This window comes from Tympanuchus pallidicinctus, unplaced genomic scaffold (genome assembly GCF_026119805.1).
Source record: "Tympanuchus pallidicinctus isolate F22 unplaced genomic scaffold, pur_lepc_1.0 scaffold5, whole genome shotgun sequence".
NCBI lineage: Eukaryota > Metazoa > Chordata > Aves > Galliformes > Phasianidae > Tympanuchus > Tympanuchus pallidicinctus.
The window spans coordinates 321,367-336,313 of NW_026294769.1; positions in this window are offsets into that span (position 1 = coordinate 321,367).

Sequence of the window (14,947 nt, forward strand, 5' to 3'; positions counted from 1 at the left end):
AAGTATCAAATGCAAAAACTGATTATTATCAATATCCTTCATGCTAATGCTTACTTTTTATATATTATCAACAACTATTCACTTTCTATATCAAAATGTTAGTCATTATCACTTAGCATATAAATTAGTTGAGAATGGAGAGCTGTTACGATGTAGTTAGCAATGGTTGTTACTGTCTTTGGTGTTCTCAGTTGCATAAGTGATCATATTTGAGAGGTAATGATCAAGAAAAGTCAGAACTGAAGCAGTCTTTTCTATTTCCTTCTCCAGTACTTCCTGTAAGTTGAGACTGTTTCAGATAGTTTGGAATAGTGATAGCTAAGCATATAGAAATTGAGGTGAGAATGAAAGGTGACAGAACAGAAGAATAACAAGTACTATTATATTCTTTTCAAAGTGTTTTTACAGCAATTCTAAGTTGACTTCCCTTTGTATTAGGTCACTGTGAAATACTGATGAAGAAAAATGAAATAGTGCTTTTGCTCCCTCCCCTGTTCAGTTAGTAGAGAGAAAATAAATTCTAAGAAATAAATTCTAAGAAAACTAAGAAAAGTTAATACACAGACATATTGAATATGGCTTTAGTTTGCTGGGTTTTTTTAAAATCACGTAATTTTCCTGAATGAGATGTGAATTTATCTAAAAAATTCAGTTGTGCTACTTCCAAGCAATTGTTTTCATTTCTCCAGAGCACAAAAAAAAAAAAAAAAAAAAAAACCCAAAGCAACAAAAGCAACATGGCAACAAATTGTTCCTCAAAGCTGCACAAGTTTAGTCCCATAAGGACATGTCTGACATATGTAAAGACATCTCTTGTAAAAGTTTTTTTTTTTTTTAATATATTCTCTTAAGAAGACTGTCTAAGGGAGGATTGTCACATCTGTCACAGAGACTGGTGAAAACTCTTACAGCAGACTTGCATTTTTTGTACAGAAATCAAAAGAGGATTAAAGAAAGCAAGACAAGAAACAAACTCCCTGGCAGGTAAGTTTTTAGATTTCAGGCAGACACCATGAAGGACATGCTGCAGAATTAGTTGTCTCCAGGAATGCTGAATGCCCAGGTATGACAAATACTTTCTCCTCCAAGTCATTTCACAACTCCAAGCAATTGAAAAACTGGCCAGCAAGCCTGTGGACAAAAATCAAGCTCCATCTATGGAGCAGAAAGTTTCAAACTGTTTGATGACAATTATGAGATGGCTGAATCTGGCAAGAAGATGCATCCCTGATGTATTGGATCGATCGCAGAATGCAGAACAACTCCAAAGATGCTAAGTAGGATTTCATAAGAAACAAAGGTTTTAATTAAGTTCTACCTAAGCTCTTTCTCTTACTGGAGTTGTGAATATGACTTCGGTTTATCAAGATCTTTCCTCAGTTCAAGATGAACTGTATAATTCAGTTTAATAATCACACTCCCCCTACAGATACTACAAATATTATAATTTATTAATTCAGTAATTACTACTGGCAAAACACTGATAAAACACTACAAGCAGCGCATCTGAAATATCTCTAATTTTTATTATTTCTAGATTTGTACAGTATAGAAATCTATATTAATAAAATTTTGAAGAGAGTTGAAGTCTATACTTAAATAAATAAATAATTTTGTTTCGAAGTTAATGTCTGGTTTCATGTTCTTGAGAAAATTAAAGCAAGAAACGTTGACCACTGAAGTTAATGCAGTAGTTAGATACCTGGAATTAAGCATGTACATTTCTAGAGGCCAGACTGAGATCTTAACTGAATTAGGCTTTTAGTGCAGGTATTAGCTCCTACTAATATACATACAGAATAAGAAATTTCTCTTCAGAATTTTTCCCCCTTCTTCCTCAATACTATTTTTTTTTTTTTCTAGTGTGTGGGATATTCAAGTGATTTTTTTTTTTAATATTCTGATCTTAAAGATAAATATACCACTAAAGTTAGCAAATTCTAAGAAAGAAAGACTTTTATTGCGTTTTTTATTAAGAACAGGTGCATATTTTTGTCACTGTTTGTCTCCTGACTAGAAATTAAGAAGGAATCCAATTAAGGAAATCTAAACTTGACAGAAAGTAATGATCTCAAACCTTCACTTACAGGAAAACATGTAATCTTTCCTTTAACTTTCAAGTATTTCATTTCTTCACTCCATTAGCATCAGTCCATCAGTCCTATCTGAATTTTTGTTCAGTCAATTAGCCTTCATCATTAATCCAATCTGTGATTTAATTAGATGAAACCAACTGTTTAGACTGAACACTTGAGCAGGGTGTATTGGGCCATAACTGTGAATTCCAAGCAATTGTAATGAATAGAGCCTGTGAGAAATGTTCAGGAACACATCCAGCCCTGTGGCTCAACACAGTGCTATGTATTATTTCTTCTAATAAACTCACTTTGAACGAAGAGGAAAATCTTCTGAAACTCCATCTGCCCACTTCTGTCTCTTTGGTCTGGTCAAGAGATTTAACCTGCATTTTAAACTACTTCAGAACTGAGCTACAAGTCAGGTCACACTAGAAGTGCGTCTAGAAATGAGATTTACCCGATCACAATCTTCATCAATATCAACAATATACCTTGTTTCCATTGAATTTCTTATTTGATCACATAATTGTTCTTGTTGATTTTTTTGTTTGCTTGTTTGGTGTTTTTTTTTTTTGTTTGTTTTGGGTTTTTTTTGGTTTTTTTTTTTTTTGTTTTTTGCTTTTTTTTATTTGCCCACAAACTTTTTCAGCAAAATAGAACAAAAATTTACAAAAATGCATCTACATCTTAGAATTACATGCTAGGATATTTTCCTTCAATCACTATCCAGTCTTTATGTCCATCACAGCTTTAAAACTCTCTACTGACCATGCGCTGATATTCATTTACCACTAGAGACTTACTATGTTTTTGTACTACATTTTTGTTCTGTAAAGCTTTGTTATAAACTGCTACAGTACAGAAAATCAGATATCACACCCTGTATTTCAGAGATGAGAAGATTATACTACTATACTCCCATTCACCATTTGGAAGAAGTGAATTATTATGCTATACATTAAGCCTAAATATGAAGTTAAAAATTTCAGCATGTAAGACCAGCAAACACTAGCAAATGAGACATTTTGAAACAGAAGTGAATACTACCATTTTTTTGCAAGCAGTTTTAGATTAGTGTTGAGTATAATATATTTATCTTAACTCTCAGACATATGGTCAAGTTTCTGTGTCCAAGAGTAAAACGCAGAGGAGTAATTTCATCATTGGCAAGAGTACTGCTTTTGGCATAGAATCTCCCAGACAATTAATTAAAATTTCATAAAGTTTGAAACATTTTGTCCATGGTACAATGTCTAATCTGAGCTTCTAAAAAATCACACATATTCTTTGTAAAAAAAAGCAAATATGAGGTAAGGGAAGAAATTAGTTATAATACCTAGAAAACAATATGAATTCATTCAGTATTTCTCAACTGGTCAAAAAAAAAAAAAGTTTTTTCAAGCTATCTGTCATATGTTAAAAATACTGAATAATTGCACAGACCATAATGAAATAGAAAATACAGTTAATAGTACTGGAGCTATTAAAACTTTTACACAAACAATTCAGAGTGAATAAGAACTGCAGGGTTGAGTCCACATCTGTGCAAATTAAGACTAATATAAATTAAATCATTTACAAAATACAATACTTTAAAATTGATTGAGATAAATGTTATTATCTGTTCATTGTATAAGTGAAAACAGTAATAGCAAAGAAAGAAAGACACACAAAAATGTTCAGCTAAAAGCACAAATTCATAAGTAAAAACACCTTTAACGTGGCTCTACCATAACTAAAGATAGAGGAAAAAGTTGAGGTGTTATGACTATGCGAAAATAATATGCATTTTGCATATCTTTTGTTTGCCTTCAATTTTCTACTTGTTATCTGCCTTTTAGCTAGATTTTTGTGAAGTAGTTTCTTGTAAGCCCAGTGTGGGGCAGCAAAACCCAGAAAACAAACTTACCTTAAAATCGTAGCTACGACTCAGACTGTAAAGTATCTTCTGTTGCAATTTGAGCCAATTCAAGTTATTGAGTAGAAGGATGTATTTAAACTACATATATCCTGCTTCTCTGGCAGTCTGGGGACATGGTACAGGATACACCACTAAGAATCACAGAAAAATGTAAGGAATTGAAACATTCATTGTTACATTCAATTTATTCTGCTATATGTGAGGTATCAATAAAGAGATCACAGGTTTTGGTAACCAATTTAATTAGTTGAAATAAATTTATTCATTTTTGTCGGTGTGTTTTTTGTTACTGTTTTTCCTTAGTGTTTTTACATACATTTGAACCTCTTGTCTTCTTCCTATAGGCACTATTAGATTTCCAGAAAATGAGAATTATTCCCTCAATAAGCACAGTATTTTTAAGTAATATACTATTTGAACGTGTTCACTGGAGTGAGTAGAAATGTGGGAACAGAAGTAGGTGTTTATATCACTTTCAATCACCCATAGAATAAGGCCATAAGTTTCAGGGTGTCTCAGAAGAGACAAAGCAGAATGTCAGAATAAAATATATTATTGCACCAGAAGGCTAGAAAATAAGTGTATTCAATGTCAATTTCTTTTCTTCTCCTTTCTTTTTTTTTCATCACATCCACTTAATGTCTTTCAACTTACATTAGATCTTTCATAACAGTGAAAGAAGTGTCCAATACCAGAATTTCAGAAAACAGAAAGAGCACAAAAGTATCTGTTGTAAAAAACTCAGCATCTTTAACACAAATGTATCTGTGAAAGAGATTATTCCTATCAAGGGCATTTTTTGTTTGTTTGTTTTTAAAGGGAAATGCTATCTGGAAAACACAGTTATTAAGAATATGGTCTTAAGTGAATTATTTCCTATCTTAGGTTTAGCAAGTCTGTATAATACAAATAAGAACAAAAATGGAGGTGACATATTACGTGCTAAATATACTTACTTAAATACAGACTAGAAACGTTGTTTCAAGTTACTGTAAATTAATGTTTTCTTTACACTTTCTTGCATTACACCTCTAATCCTTCAGATGAACAACATTCCTTTGATAAGCAAAAGGCTATTTATTGAAGCTCGAGACATTCCACCGTGTGCAGTCACTTTCCAAATACCAGCATATCTTCCTACAGTGTGTTGATAATAGCAAAAATACCAGCACTTGTTGAATGAAACAAGTTTTTTTTTTTTTTCCTGTTTTTCTTTGCAGGGTTTAGATTCTTCTCACTGACATGGGAATACATCACGCTTACACTCAAGAATATCATACTGCTCACTGTAAAATGATAAACATTTTAACAAAGACAATAATCTCTGCAGCTTGCAAAATGGAAAATATAAGATTGTGACTTTGATATTTCAAATATTCAGATTGTAACAATGAATTTTGAGACATTCTCTAGTAAATATCACTCACATGTAGGATTATTGACCCTGGAAAGGATGCTGTAGGGCTTTCTGCTTTTCCTGGAGGTGTCTTCAGACAAGACATAGCTTATTAGTGAGTCTATCCAAATAAACCCTCTCTCCTATAAAAACTTGCAAACTACTCATTAGTTATATTAATACTTAACGTTAATTTCTGAAAATGTATATAACTCCTCTTATTTTCCATGGCAGCTACAACACATGCAAAGAACACAATACACTATTTGATAGAGCAAATTCTCAGCTACAAAACGTTGTTTTTCAGCATCATCACCAGCAATACCTATACATTTTTTGCCAGAGTTGAAGAAGAACCTGCATGCTGAGCTTATAAAAATCACCATGACTGGAGGTGACATACTGTCACTACTGCTGAAACGCACCATGCACTGCCTCACTGTGGGCCTCGTTGTGGCTATAGGCACAAAACAAATACTGGGGAAGTCATATTGAACAGTAGATAACAGGTATAATCATGTTGAAGAGTAAATATATATATGCTATATATTTAAATATATATATATGCTTTATATAAAGCATACATAAATATATATATTGTGTGATGTACATGTGTTTTTTTCTTTTTTTGTTATACACATTTTTTTTTCTTTTAACGCAAATGAAATGGACTGTAATGGTAATCTGAAATAATTGGTCTCATCTAGAGGGATAAAACATCTTGGGAAATATTTTGGTTTGAGGATTTTTTTTATTAATATCCTAAATAAAGACCAATGATGTTCAGATGAGCCAACCAGATCATAAGGTTGAAAAGTATAGTCAGTGGCTGGCTGATATGTGAAATACCTCTATAAATTGTGTAAATGTTATTTCACTTTTGACAAAATATTTCTTTCATATTGTCAATAAACTCAGTTAAAATCTGAAGAGAAAAGCAGAACACATGATTCATCAGCCTCAGACCCTGAGGATCTTGTGTGATTATTCACTGGAAAATTGTGTTGTGTGATGTGAGGTTAAGGCACCTTTTTGTCTTTGAGGCAAGATATCAAAGCAACCACATTTCAATGGCATGCAGGAAAATTTACTAAGAAGCAAAGGTAGGGTATCCAAGTCATGCATTTTTTATGTTTCTTCTGAAATGTTTGAATGGTAGACTTTGTTGTTGTTGTTTTATTACAGAAACTATATTTTCATCTCTGCTTGAAATAAACCTCTACAGCCTCACAATACTTTTAACACTGGAAGAGAGACTCTGAGTAGCAGCAGTGCTCAAAAAGCAGGTATGAAATGGACAAAACTAACAGTCAGTGGAGGTAAGCTTTGAAGAGCTGATCCTCTGCTTTCATTTCTCCTGCTTGCCTCCTGGAAGCAACATATATGAATAGCTTATTTTTGTGTCCTGTTTCAACAGATTACCATTGCATTTTGAGGACACAGGAGAAGCTTCCTGCATCAAACTTAAACATCTATTGCCTTTGAAAGCATCGTCTGGCTGTGACCTTTAAGGTCAGCAAAAAACAGTGAGATCTAGAACAAAAAGCAAGATGCTGATCTGATCTAAAAATGAGCTTGCATGAATACGCGCCAAATCATTTCTGAAAACCTTATTTAGGACTTCCTTGAAATGTCACTGTCATAATTTTACTTGCTGACTTCAATGAAACCACTCCTGATTTGGTCCCCTATGATATGGCAGCACCGTGAACTGCAATAAGTCACTGTACTCATTCTCTGTTCAAACCAATTTCTCCACAAGCATGCTCAAGGCTCTTTTGCCTCAAGCTTCTCTAATGTTCACCTTAGAAAACTGCAACACTTTTACTTATACGAAATTTAATTCTAAAGCACCACTGGTAAGGGGATAAAAGTTAAAGTCTTAAATACTATCTTGTGTGCACTGGGATCTAGTCTTTTCTTGTTAAGGACTTTGCCTTTTCTAAAATAAAGCTCAGCAGAATAAAAGATGTGTCAATATGCTATATACATCTCCACCATGCCTGTCTTTTTTTTTTTTTTGCAACCATTATCTGTGGAAATGCTGCAGAAGAGAGATTACATATTTTTATGTATTTATTTATTTTACAGAAACAATTTTCCAGATTTTTGTTTCAATTTTTTTTTTATAATAATCTAATCCTACTGACTGATTTATGGAAATCAGAAGCAGTTTCCAAGATTTCAAGTCATAATGTTATAAACTATCTCAATTTTGATGCAAGAGCACTGAAAAGAAAGTTCCTCGGGAGAATAAAGCACGTACCTTTCAGATAGTCTGAAATATATTTTCTGTGGCAAGAATTATGATTAGTTGCTATATGACTGATTTTTAGTTAGTTTCATAAGTCATATATGGCTTCTTTAACTGTATAAGAGTGACAAATAAATGGACATGCATGAGTTGCAAGTGTTAAGGGCAGAAATAAAAAATTTCAGTGCTCAATAATAAATTTAAAATGTTTAAAAATATTCAGTTTGGTAGAGTTCAAGAACTCAAATTTTGGTGAAAGCTAGACTCAACTATCAAATTTTTCCTTCCTCCAACTACAACCTTGAACTCTTACTGATTCCTCATACTCAAGATAAAGAATGATAAAGCTGATTTACCTGTCTTAAGAAAGTATTCATACAGTAAAATCGTAACTGTAAGTTAATCCTGGCACAAAATATTCCATGAATAGTGGTAGAAAAGGGTGTAGTTTCAGTACTGAAACTCAGTGAATATTATGAGAGCCGAGGGAGCAGCATACCAAACCTGAACACCTTGGTATTCTGAATATGAACCACAGAGCCTATACTACGGATAAGTCAGCTGTGCCAGATACCATCCTTGCAAAACAGCCTGAATGTCTGCATTATATCTTTCCAAAGAAAACTATAACCAATAGAGACAGTGGAGAATTAAAACTAATGCAGCATTTGAGCAACTGAATCAACATCAATTTTTAAGAGAGAGCAGTAAATCTCTGGCTGTTACTCTCACCCTTCTAAGTAGAACAGGCAAAATGGAAACATCCCTTTTATGCACAGAATTTCCAACAATGCTGTAATTAACATCACACATAGGAACTAGAATTGAAAATAATGCTTAGTTAAATATTTGCACAAGCAGAACACACAGAAAAGTAAATATCTTTTTAATATTAGATAGGGATACGGGTTTTTATTTATGGTAAACATGTAGAAAAATAATACTTTCCAAAGCAAGAAAAATATTACTTTTGCACATAATATGTAAGCTACTATCCATAGCTTTAAAGTAAAAATATTTAGAGACTTGCTACATATCCTCACAATCATTTGGTCAACTATCCCTATTATCTATCTCCTCAGTGCAATGCAGAGCTATTTTAGAATCAGTTGTCACCACACGTAAATTTTGTCCCATTCTTTCAATTACACCATGTACTTTACTCTGAAAGTCCTGTAGAGTTGATGTCCTCCCCAGTATAGCCAGAAGGTCAAGAAATCTCAGATGAAGTAGAAATAATCTATTACCTTTCAGGTCTGGCCTTCAGAGTATTTGTGATAATCAAGGATGCACATAGCCATTAATAAACTCTTCTGGCAGTATAACGCCTATAAAATTAAACTTAATAGAAGGACTCCTTCTTGATTAATGTGATTTATATACGGCAGATTAATCAAGGAAAACTTTCCGGTATATTAATTAAACTGCCATCTACCTTGTATGCTACTTATAACACATTGTATAAGCAGTCAACTCCCCTAATGTTATCAGGAGTTTGACATTTTCTGCTATTGGTTATAAGGTTGATGGAAGTTTGATTTGGATGAAGTCAGTTCCTGTCACTAAAAAAGCAGTATTTGTTTGTACATGGTTCTGCAACTATCTCTTTCATATTGAACAGAGGCCCAGTTGTTTTCTGCACCTGTTTTATCTACATCATGATCTGTGTTTTGCTTGGGGCATTTGACAACTATCTTTTTAAGCAGTCCATGGCTCTCTCTACCTATGTATTTCGGCTGCTGTTCAATCCAGACAAGGCTCCCAAGTCTCATAGGAATGCTTACATATATATGAAGAGTTCCCAGGAAGTGAGACAGGTGCACAGATAACATTAATGCTATTTGTGGGATATTTTATAAACTGAATCAAATTAGATGCTTCAGGTTATCTACATTTCCCATCATGCAAAGGTCTTTAAATACATGAAATATAATGTAGCCATACAGAAGATTGTAAGATTTAAGACCCTGGTTTTTTAGTATGGGAGTAGATGTCAGAATGTCAGTTTCAATTAAAGTTTGCCATGTAATTTTTTTTAGATGATTACGTTAAGTTTTTCAATTTTTAAAATATTATATTTATATTTAATGTATTATACTATTAATATAATCTCAAAGATAAATGATCATTACTCATCCATTTCAACAGCAAATAATGGCATGTTTTTTATTAAACAAATGTCCTAAGATGACTCTTTCCTACGTTTGCCAATAGCACAATTATTGTTTTAAATTCAACTCATTACCATTTTTTTCTAGCAATGTAGTAAATGGGGAAAGTGAAAAAAAATGATTTGTCAAAAATAATGTTTTTTAAAATACAGCACTGGAAGAAGATACTTGGATGTACCGGTTTTGACTAATATTTATATGATGCACTTGATGTTTTAGAATTTTTTAATCAAAGAAATGTTGATAACACATTCATGTTTTAGTTGTTGCTGAGCAGTGCTGTACAGAGCCAAGGACTTTTCAGCTTCTCCTGCAGCTGTCAGCAAGGGGGCTGAGTGGACTCAAGGTTCTGGAAGGGGAAAGAACCAGTACAGCTGAGTTAATCTGGCTGAAGGGATGTTCCATACCATATTGCTTCATGCTGAAAAATGAGAACTTGAAGAAAGGATGAAAGGTGTTACAGTGTTTGTCTTCCCAACATAGCATCATGTGCAATGAGCCCTGTGTTTCTGAAAATGGATGAAAGTTTTTCTGCCTACTGGGGTTAACCCAAGCCACTTCATTCAATATTTCTTGCAGTAAAACTAAAAAGTAAATAATCATTTCAATATGACCATTTTCCTCTATCTCTTCCAGAATTTATATTAAATGCAATCCAAAAAAAGGTCAGTATTGAAATGAACCACAGTAAAAATTTTCAGAGTGAAGAATATCTGCTGACACAAAGCATTTTACTGCTTGTAGTTTGCAAGTATTTCCTATTTCAGTTTCACGTCTCAGCTCAGGTCTTTTTCCCTGTAACTACAGAAGTTCTTAATTCCCATCTCATGTGCAGGATGAAAGTTAGTATGTCTATGGTTTGAATCACATGCATTGTGAAACCCAGGTCTGCCTTTCAGAGAAACTCCTTTTTTCTACAGCTAGGTTAACTAGACTTAAATGAAACTCAGCTCTAGAATTTTAAAGAAAGCATCAAATACATTCAAAAACACATTTGTCTTTTTGTGCTTCAATATTTTCAACAGGTTCTTTCCAATAGTCTTGTTGGCACTACAACAGATTTCTAGCACTGTCTTGCTTACAATTGACATTTCAGTGACTCCTTTGGATTTTAAGTAAGACCTTACTGTCTTACTACCCCCAAATCCTCATAGGATTATCAATGAATTCTCAGGAATTCACCAGAAATGACAACTCACCCAGAACACTCAATGCTTCTAAGGGAGAGACTCTCTCCAGAGAGTTTCACTTCCCCACAGGTAGGCATCCTGGGACTAGAGAAGAGGCATCTCTGGCTCTTCCTCTCATTGCTCAGCCTCTATCTTTTAAATACTTCAGTACTGTGTTTCATTATCTACAAGCATACATATAATGCCATTATGTTCACCACCTTCTATCTTCTCTCTACTAGAAATTATTCTGGGGAGTGATGTGATAATGCACGCACTGAAGTTTGTGAGATAGAAACAACATAGCTCTAAACATTTCTCTCAAAAAGAGAGAGATGATAGCTTGCTTACTCTTCGTAGCACATAGCATGAAGACTACTGCACTAAGCATGAAACTATCACAGTAATTCCCTACCTTCTATTGTCTATCTCCTTTGCACAGTGCTGAGCTTTCATCTTCTCTGAACCTTGTTAAGTTTCATACTTCTGAAAGGCAGAAGCAACTTCAAGTTCCCTCACCTCCACCTCTCTGCGTCTATCTCCCCATGTGCTGGTTGAAGTAGGGAGAAGTCTACTGTGACATCTCCAGCATTCAGTCATACTGAGAACAAAGATGTGTTTAACTCACACTGCTAGCACTGATTTGTCTCCACAAAATAATCTGGCACTTATTTTTCCCACCTGGGTGCCCTTTATTAAAGCTCTTCACCTTTTTCCTTTTTACCTCTCAGCACTCTTGCCTAAGTACATTCAATCTTCCAGTATCGAGCAAACTCAGTACTGCTGAGACTGCTTCAGTAATTTTATCATTTAGCTGGATTGCTGACACACAGGCAGCTTCCTGGAGTGGAAAGTCTTTCTAGAGATAAAATACTTTATTATCTCCTTAGTGGTCCTTGTGTCCATTATTCTAGATTTTCTTAGTTCACGTGCCCCTCAAACACTGCATTTGTTTCTCTCTCATTTATAAGTCTTCAGCATCCTTGACTTTGCTCATTCAGATTTATTTCTAATCAAAGTCTCTCAAATTCATGGTTTTAAAGAACTGAAGATTATAATTTTTTTCTCTGCTCCTCCACAAAGATCAGAACACAGCTTTACACTGTATGTGTTACCTTCTTTATATCTGGAAGGGATCAGCTTTCCTTGCCTTGGCTAACTCCCTTTCTTTTCATCTTCAGATTTCTTAAGCTTTTTTTACCCCCCTAGGAGCCTTCATTACTGTTCAGAACAACACATTCCCATTTTGCTGCTCACTACACTGTAGGAGGATGCTCAGAACACCTCAGAATTGACGAATTAAAATGTTCAGTTTGTCCAGTAGCTGCTCCTCTTAGAGTTTCAATTTCTGCTCAGTTCCACACTGTGCTATGAAGCTCCACCATGCTCAACTCCTGAGAGCAGTGGATGAAATCAGGCTTGCTCTTCTTGGTGCTCTCAGAAAACTTATAGTTCATTTCTCAAAATTTTTGATTTCTACTCCCTCTTTCCTTCACTTTCCTTCTCTTAATTGCCCCAGTATCACCAGTAAGGCCTCTTAATTTTTCTTTTCCTCTAGCTTTTGCCCATCATATCTATTTAGTGTTCAATCTTAAAAGGAAAACGACAAAAGTTTCTCTTTAAGTATTAATGAAATAATATCAGCAATCTAAGCATTCTGCTCTGCTGAATTCTCAAATGAAAATGTGTTTGTTTTCCTTTCAATCTAAAAAATAAAAATAGTAAAAGAAATCTAAAGAAATTCTCCAGCTTTTCAAGTTAGAAGACATTTGCATATTTTTTTTTTTTTTAGAAGTTTCCATTTAGGAAAAGATGTAATTCTTGCACTTACAGATCCTGGCCAGTTCGTGATCCTATCAGGCAGTTCTATTACCTAACACTTTAAGGTAGAATGACTTAAGAGTAGCAGCCATAAAGTAGCATTGGCCACCAGTGTAACCATGAACAAAGTATACTAATCTGAAATTGATGCACTGTGGAGAAAATAAGAGGTTTTTTTAGTAAATAGTATATCAGAATTATTTGTGTTTTTTAATGTTTAAACCGCTTTCTCCCAGAAGTGCATCCCTTGCTTGTCTCTTGAGCAATAAACAACTGATTAACTGTTGTCTTTATATTTCTGGTACTATTTCAGTAATTGGAACTGTCTTGTTTTCATCTCTTCAAAGCAATTGAAACAAAGAAAAAGAACTCAAACTTTAAGAGTGTAGAGCAAGGTTGTTAGCAGCTAAAAAAGAATTGATGCAACATTTATACTTGTCTTACAGTTTGTATAAGTCACCCAAGAAAATGACACCACCATCTTTTTTTCACTCTCCATTGCTATAGTGTCAATTAATAGACAACAGTATTTTGGTGAATTCCCTTGATCAAATATCAGGCCTACCAGGATTATTCAGATAGAACAAACACATCTCAAAGGACATAATGTAAAACAGCTTAGTAGATGCCAGTCATAAACACTGTCAATAGTAATGATCCACTACTTCTCCTTGTGTTTTTATAAAACAGCCAAAAAGTGTCAAGCAGTCAAATGCAGATTTATAACAAACAGAAAAACAGAACACTAAGCAAGCAAAGCAAGCAGTACTTGAAGAGAAAAAATAAACAGTTATGATTAAGTCATTTTACAACTTTCTACATCAACACTACGTCAAACTTTAAATTCAGATATAAGATAAATAAATAAAATCAAAACATATGAAGAGAGGGGATACTGAGAAAAGGTGATGAGGAAAAAAACTAACATTACTATAATTTTGGATTCACCTTGCCTGTCCCATGAGCACAAACTCACACCGCAAAATGTAACATGATCTCTATTATGCAACTTTAACCCCATCTATATGGCTCATATTTCCCCTCCCTTTGCATCTACAAAACAAATGACAGAATTGAGCAGTAGCAATGATGCAGATGATTTTAAAAACAATTCTGGCTTTGCAAGAGACACGAAGAAGCAAATGTTATCTAGATGCTTATTCTATTTTTAACAAATACTACAACAGAAAAATTTGTATCACCTGTTCCTTCCTTTTAATCTAGCACTAATACAACTGGATCTCCTTGAAAAAGGGGAAACCTAGTTCGTAGGTCTGGGTGGAAGTGTCACAGGAGCTGAGGTTCCTCACCAGCAGCGATGAGTCGTTTACAAACACGTGGTATTAGATTGCTCAGCAAAAAACTACCCTACCTACTCCAGAAAAGACAGTACTAGATAAGAGATCCTTTATCTCAGGATTTCCAGTCCCATCCTCCAATATCAGGTAGGCCCAAGTGTCTTGGAAATTTTCTGCAGAACCGGGGAAAATGTTTCTTTTGTTTTGTTTCCTCAGGTGGATACAACACATCACAGAATCTGACAAGTAACACCAATGTAACTGTATCTTGAGCATTTGTTTTTCCTGACTGAATGAGAAGAGGCACAGATTAGGATCAGACTGTTACATTTTATGTGAAATTTTCTGTCCCATAGTAAAATCAGAAGTAATGATTTTAGTAAGGCTTTAAACAATAAATAAATAGCTAAACAAAATTTGGTGAGTGTTTTCAGCTTACATAAATACAGTTTTCAATAGGATAGTATAAGGACCATTTTGAAAACGGCATCTTTATGTCTTTACAGAAAAAAGCTGTCAAAGTCTAAATGGCAACTACATTCCCACTGAATAAAAAAATTTATGTACAGGCATAAATTGACATCAGTGGCTCAAACAAAGTGGCAGTGAGGGAAGTGTATGACAACATGCATAATAAAATGAATATTTAGTGACTTATAAACAATCAAAATAAGAAAACATTGAGATGTTGACCATCAAGTTGACTTTAATATGGGAAATCTGATGCTGCCAAGTAAATATTCTGACAAAAGTTAAGGTCCTGGATGAAAAAGCTGTTCTCACCCAGTGAGGATAGAAGTTGCACTTCTTAGTGATTATAATAGCCATGGTTTGAAAAT